Raw genomic sequence first — 6,970 nt, 5'->3', positions numbered from 1 at the left:
TAAAAGTATCTTTTCTCATGTAACCACAGTACATTTATCAGTGCTGGTAAATATAGCATTAGTTAATAGTGTATGTTCCAATTTTATCATTTGACCTAATAATATCCTTTATTGTAGTTTTTCTCCAGCTATCACCAAATATTACTTACAGCTGTTTTCTCTCCGCCTTTTATTTTTTATCCCGACCCTCTAGGGCTTTTATACTGAGCCGCACCCTACCTCTTTCTTATTTTTTATTTTGAGACAGTTTCACTAAATTATCCCCTGTGATCCTCCTGCCTCAGCCTTACACAGTATTGGGAATGAAGATGTGCACAAACACAGTTGTCATTGCTCTTTAGTATCCTGTAACCTGGACGTTTCCACAGCCCGCCTTTGTCCTGCACAACATTAACATCTTGAAGAATCCAGGCCTTCCTTGGCCCCACCCCTCTTTTTTGCTGTTTTTTTGTGTTTTTTTTCTGGTATCTGGAATCGAACTCACGATCTTGCTCTTACCAGGCAGGCGCTGTGCCGCTGAGCTAAATCCCCAGCCCCAGCCCCACCCCTCTAATAGACTGGTCCCCTGGGGCTTTGTCTGAGGCTCCCCATGATTAGATTGGGGTTTAGACGTCAGGGATACTGCTTGGTGGCATTAGGCCCTTTCAGAGCATCATGATTGGAATCACACAGCCATCTTTCCCCTCACATACCTGATTTTTTTTTTTTACTGTACATTTATTTATTTGTAATAAAAGGCATCTGAAGACCAGGTGCAAATCTTTATCCCCTTGCCACGCTTTCCCCTGATTAGCATCCATCGAGGTGCTTTGCTCGACAGGTGTTTCCTGTAACAACTAAAATCAAAATGGAGATTCCAGGGGCATGTCACCCCGGGCCTGCTCCTGGTTGTGGGGGGCTGGGGGGAGTCTGGGCCCTGTTTCTTGCCTGGGGTCCCCTGACACATCCCAGCACCCCACGAGAGCTCTGGGAAGCCCCAGGCTGAGGACAGAGCTCCAAGCCAGACTGCCAAATCTGAAGCCCCACCCAGGGACTTCCCGTGAGCCTCAGACGGGGGCCTCAATTTCCTCACCTGCAAGAGGGGATGACGATGCCCGCACTCCTCCACGTGGGAAAGCACTGCCGTGCGTGCTGAAGGCTGGCTCTTCCTCCTCCTCTGAGGGCCACTGGACAGAGCCGCTGGCCAGCATAACAGGAAGCGCCTGACCTGGGACCTATCAATTGTGCTTCTGACCTTGCGACCCGCGTGAATTCTCCTGCACAGGCCTGGTGTGTGACAGCGATACCGAAGGAGCGTCCCGCAGCGCCTGGGGGACCTCGCATGAATCACTTCCCCTTGCCGGGCTCCTTTAGGATGGGAGTGTCACCCCCGACGAGGCACTGGGTCCCCTCGTGAGGGCCACCTTGCAGACAGCAGCGGCTGGGACGGTGTGGGTGACCTGCCCCGGGCTGCGGAAGGATGTGGTGAGGACGCTTTGCCTCTGCTCTCGAGGCTGGAGGCCGGGGCAGAGCAGCGGAGCCTTCGCTTTGAACGCAGGCCGTGACATCCAGGGGCCTCACGTCCCGTGGGCAGTTTCACGGCTGGGTTTTGACCACCACAAGCGGCCACCCTGACAGGACCCAGGACGAGGACAGGGCGGCCCTGGTGGGAACTGGCTTGCTCTCTGCCCCTGCACAAGCCGGGCCCTGCAGTCGTCCTGTGTCAGGAGCCACTGAGTTTTGGGTTTGGTGTCTCCCCCAGGTCCCCTCTGCCAGCCTCCCCTCCTGGGCCAGACGCACAGGGCTGTTGGGAAAAACCACATGAAGTCGCCCTTGTGGAGGTTCCCGTGACAGGAGGCTCTGTGAGGGGACACGGGATGATGTGATGGCAGAAATTCCTCTCTGTTGTCATAATCTTATTTAAAAGCAAAATTCCCCATAGGAAACAACAGGGTGTAAGCAGGAAACCCATGACTTTAGATTTGGAGGCAGATACACCTCGGTTCAAAATGGGGCTCTGGTTCCGCCCCAGCCCCGCAAATGGCCCCGGGGTGACTTCCAGCCAAGCGTGCCTCTGTTTCAACATCTGTACAGTGGGCAGATCTTCCCTTGTGCACCAGGTTGCCTGGAGTCGCCTGGTAGAAAATGCTGAGTGGAGCCCAGCAGCCATGCTCACAGAGCACCTACTCGCCGGCCTACTGCACCTCATCTCAGAGGACTCCGGAGGGCAGTGGAGGAAATTGAGGCTTGAGGAACTTTTCTAGGAGACCAAAGAGACCACATCTGAGTGCCTTCCTTGGCCTGTGACTTCAGGGGCTGGGCCTGGGGCTCCCTTGTTCCTGAAGCTGGAGGATGCCCTGGGGCGGTGCCTGGCTCCCCAGCCAGCTGTGGCCTTGCCTTATAAGGACAAGGACCTAGCGGTGATGAAACCACAGCCTCCAGCGGGGTAGGGGGGAGGGAAGTGACTGGGGCTCCAGGGCTGCAGCCCAGAGCCTGGCTTCGCAGGAACTCGCCCCCGGCTCCCTCTCCGGTCCTGTGTCAGCAGCTGACTGGGGCTTTCCAGAAGGCTGGTGGCAGCAGTGCGGCCGGCCGAGGGTCCGGGCAGGGCCTGAGAGGCTGCAGCCGCGAGGTGGCCCACCCCAGGCAGACAGAGGCAACAGGAACCTTCTTTTCTTTTTTCTTTTCTTTTCTTTTCTTTTCTTTTCTTTTCTTTTCTTTTCTTTTCTTTTTCTTTTTTTTCCCCCTCCATTCTCTTTTCTCTTTTCATTTCTTTTCCCTTTCTTTCCTCTCCTTTCCTCTTCTTTTCTTCTCTTCTTTTATTTTCCTTTCTTCTTTTTTTGGACCAGGCATTGAAGCCAGGTTCTTGGCTCTGAGCTACATCTCCAGCCCCCTTTTCCTCTCTTCTGTTCTGAGACAGCGTCTCACTATGGTGCTAAATCGCCCAGGCCAGGCTCAAACAGGATTCTTCTGACTCAGCCTCCCTGAGTGCTGGCATTACAGGAAGGCACCCCCATACCTGCCTGGCTCAGAACCCTTACTGATGCAGGGAGCACACAGGTCTGGACTTCGAGTTCTAGGCCTGTCCGGCTCCAGCCTGGTCAGGGCCATCAAAGGCCCTGGAGAGGAGGCGCTAGGAGGCCATAGATGAGTCTCTTCTTTGTCGCTTTGGGCCTCCAAGGTCAAATCATAAAGGTGACAAGGGAGGGTGCTGGTCAGATTCCAGACCCACCCTACCCCCTCTCTTCCTCCCTAGCTTATGTCCCTAGGGTCCTGTGTCCCCTAAGAATTCATCAGCCCACTGGTGTGTCCTTGGAAAACTCATTCATCATGGTTCCAGGGTGTGGCGGGGTGGAGGCTGATGTGGATTTTTGAGACCATGTAGCTCACTGCTGTTTGCTTTTCCTTGTTTTGGTTTTTTGAGACAGGGTCTCACTATGTAGCTCAGGCTGGCCTCAAACTCACTAGGATCCTCCTGTCTCAGCCTCCTGGGTACTGGGATTACCCACTACCCTGGGCTGACCTGCTGGTTTCAGAGGAGAAGAGAGGAAGTAAGAGCTCAGTGGGAGGGGTTTTGTTAAAAGTGTGTGTGTGTGTGTGTGTGTATGCGCCCGCGAGCTTGCTAGTGCCCCTTGGTTTTGGATTAAAAGTTTTTCTTGCTGGGCGTGGTGGTGTACACCTGTAATCCCAGCACTTGGGAGGCTGAGCCAGGAGGATTGCTGTGAGTCCCAAACCAGCCTGGGCTACAAAGTGAGCTCAGGGCCAGCCTGAACTGCATAGCGAGACCCTGTCTCAAAAAGACAAAAAATAAAAGTTTTTCTTTAAGCAGCGCCAGCTGGGCTAGGGATTTGGCTCAATGGTAGAGCACTTGCCTGGCATGCGGAAGTCCCTGGGCTTGACCCCTGGCATCACAAAAACAAACAAAACAAAATAAAACCCACAACAGCAATATTCCCCAACTCCTTAGCTGAATGTGTGATTAGTTCTTTTTTGTTGTTGTTTTTTGGTCTCTTTAAGACAAGGTCTCGCTGTGTAGTTCAGGCTGGACCTGAGTTCACTTTGTAGCCCAGGGTGGCCTCGAACTAGCAGTGATCCTCCTGCCTCAGCCTCCCGAGTGCTGGGATCACAGACACGCACCACCACGCCCGGCCTGGGTGTGGTTGGTTCTGTACCTGAGCTAGCCCCAGAGACCTGGGTGGCCAGGCGCTGCAGAGAGGACTGGTCTGCAACACTGCCGTGCATAAGCTGTGTGACCCCGGACGGCTGCCTGCCCTCTCTGAACCGCAGTCACAACTCTCAGGGAAGGTGGTCGCTTCTGGAGGGGAGACTTTGAGGATAAAATGAGGATTTCTTTTATTTTGTTCAATTTTCCCAGCGCTGGGTTAGCCAGCCCTTTGCTATTCAGCCCCACCCCCAGGGATCATTTGGAAACAGCCTCTAGCTCGGGGCTGCACAGGGGAGGGCTTGCTGCTCATGTTGTTTGCTGGGTGTCAACATTAAGTGGGGCGAACTCTCCGGGCGACCCCAACTCTAAAGCTGGGGGACGAGCTCTGTGTGAGACAGATGTGCAGGTTCCACAGCAGTGTAGGGCAGAGACCCTGAGCTGCTTTTGCTGGGGCAATCAGGTGTGGCTTCATGGTGGCGGTGACTTTTGTTTGGGCTTCAACAGAGGGGTAAGAGTTTCTGGAACAGAGGGAACAGCGAAACACAGAGTGTTACAGAGCAGTGTGGTGTGCTATCGGGATCCGGAGGGACTGGAGTTGAAGCGGGGGGGTTCTGATGTTCATCCAGACAGCTTGGGCTTTTCCCAGGAGACCAAGGAAAGGCAGAGGAGGTGTTAGGCAGGCAGGCACAGGCCGCAGGGTGCAGCCTGGGACAAGGAGACCAGTGAGGAGGTGGTCACAGTGGACCCATGAGCGGTGCAGGGATCTGAGCTGGGACAGTGGCTTGGGGCTGGGTGGGGGGTAGATCCTATTAAGGAGGCAGAATGGGAGGAGATGTTGGGGTTCTGTGGATGTGGGAGGGAGTGAAGTTAGAAACAACTCAGTTTTTTATTTTTAATTTTGATTTTTTGAGACTGGGTCTCACTATGCAGTCCAGGCTGGTCTTGAGCTCACATGGAGCCCAAGCTGGCTTGCATGGATCCTCCTGCCTCAGCCTCCCGAAGGCTGGGCTTACAGGCATGTACTGCCACGCTCCCGCACTGCCTTTGTATTCTCAGCAGTAGGAGGAAGAGGCGGTCAGGAGGGGTCACACCTTCCCTTGGAGGTGCTTCCTGGGGATCCAGTTCTGCTAGGAAATCCTGAGCTGGTCTGGGGTTCAGGGCCACACCCTGCTGTCACTTGAGCTTTCTCCTCATGCTAGGGCCGGCTGAAAAGCAAATGTCCTATCCTAAAGAAGGGTGGAATGGGTCTCGGGTGGGGTGCTGAGAGACAGGTGCTGCTGCCCTTCAAGAGACCTTGGCTGCCGTCTGGAGCTCTCAGTTTGTCACAGTGGGGGCATCGGCCCTGGCACCCAGCAGAGGTGAGATGCCAGGAAACACCCCGTAAGACACACGGTGGTCCCACAACATCTAGCCCTAGTATCGGAAGCCCCTGGCTGAGAAGTCCTGACTTGGGTGGACGCTGCGTCCCCCCTCGGCCATGGCTGAGGCAGGCTGTAGAGTGATGAGTCAGTACCGTGGACATGCGAGATACCCGTGTCCCCAGGCCACAGTGTCAGGAGAGGTCAGTGGAGCCCAGGGCTAGCATCCGGCATTTTTGTTCACTCTTGTTTCGTTTGGAACCCAGGGCCCTGCACACACTAGGCAATGCTCTATCACCGAGCTACTGAGCGACATCCCCAGCCCTTTTTATTTTTTATTTTGAGACGCGGTCTTGCTAAACTACTCAGACCGGCCTTGAATTTGTGATCCTCCTGCCTCAGCCTCCTGAGTAGCTGGGATCGCAGGTATCTACCTTTTTTTTTTTTTTTTTTTTGCTTGTGTTTAGTTTGCATCTCTTCGTTTCTTTGCTTTCTTTCTTGTCTGGCAGCATTCCCGGGCTGGAACCACAAGGGAGAGGCTAGTAGGAGAAATGGCCACCTCTCACCCACAGCTACTGGTACAGCAGCCGGGGAAGGGAAAGTCCTACGGCGTGTGCTGTGTGCCGATCAGGATCTTCTCCACGCTCCTGCAAGCCAGGCTGCGCGCTCAAGGTGAGGTCTGTGCTCACCTCGCCCGGTCCGCTGGCCCTTCCGCTTCCCGCTGGGTGGCCAGCAGAGCCAGTGCCCCCTGACCCTGTTTCCTTCCCTCTCTGGCCTTGGGTGTGAAGGGAAGCAGGCCGGTGCCAGGCTGTGGTGAGGCCGAGGCCGGCAGCTCCTGAGTCACCGAGTCACAGGGTGTGGCCCCAAGGGGTGCAGGACTCTGTGGCTCGCTCGGTCTCAGGGAGCCCCGAACCCCGCTGACTGACTGTGTCCCTGTGGAAGGAGAGTCTCCCCAGGCTGAGCAGTACCCCATGCTCTTCTTGGAGTCTGAGGGGTACATGGGAGGGGCACATCCCGAAGAGTTTCTGGGAGCTCAGGAAGGCTGAGCTCCTGCCTTCTAAGGGCTTCTCTTTTTTCTTTTCTTTTCTTTTCTTTTCTTTTCTTTTCTTTTCTTTTCTTTTCTTTTCTTTTCTTTTCTTTTCTTTTCTTCTTTTCTTTTTTCTCTTCTGTTCTCTTCTGTTCTCTTCTCCCTTCCCTTCCCTTCCCTTCCCTTCATTTTCCTTTCCTTTCCTTTCCTTTCCTTTCCTTTCCTTTCCTTTCCTTTCCTTTCCTTTTTCCTTTCCTTTTTCCTTTCCTTTCTCCTTTCCTTTCCTTTCCTTTCCTTTTTCCTTTCCTTTCTCCTTTCCTTTCCTTTCCTTTCCTTTCCTTTCCTTTCCTTTCCTTTCCTTTCTTTTTTCCTTTCCTTTCTCCTTTCCTTTCCTTTCCTTTCCTTTCCTTTCCTTTCCTTTCCTTTCCTTTCCTTTCCTTTCCT

Source organism: Chinchilla lanigera, unplaced genomic scaffold, assembly GCF_000276665.1.
Source record: "Chinchilla lanigera isolate Chin_1 unplaced genomic scaffold, ChiLan1.0 scaffold00049, whole genome shotgun sequence".
Taxonomy (NCBI): domain Eukaryota; kingdom Metazoa; phylum Chordata; class Mammalia; order Rodentia; family Chinchillidae; genus Chinchilla; species Chinchilla lanigera.
The sequence above is the reverse complement of the archived record's forward strand: the minus strand, read 5'-3'. Positions refer to the sequence as shown.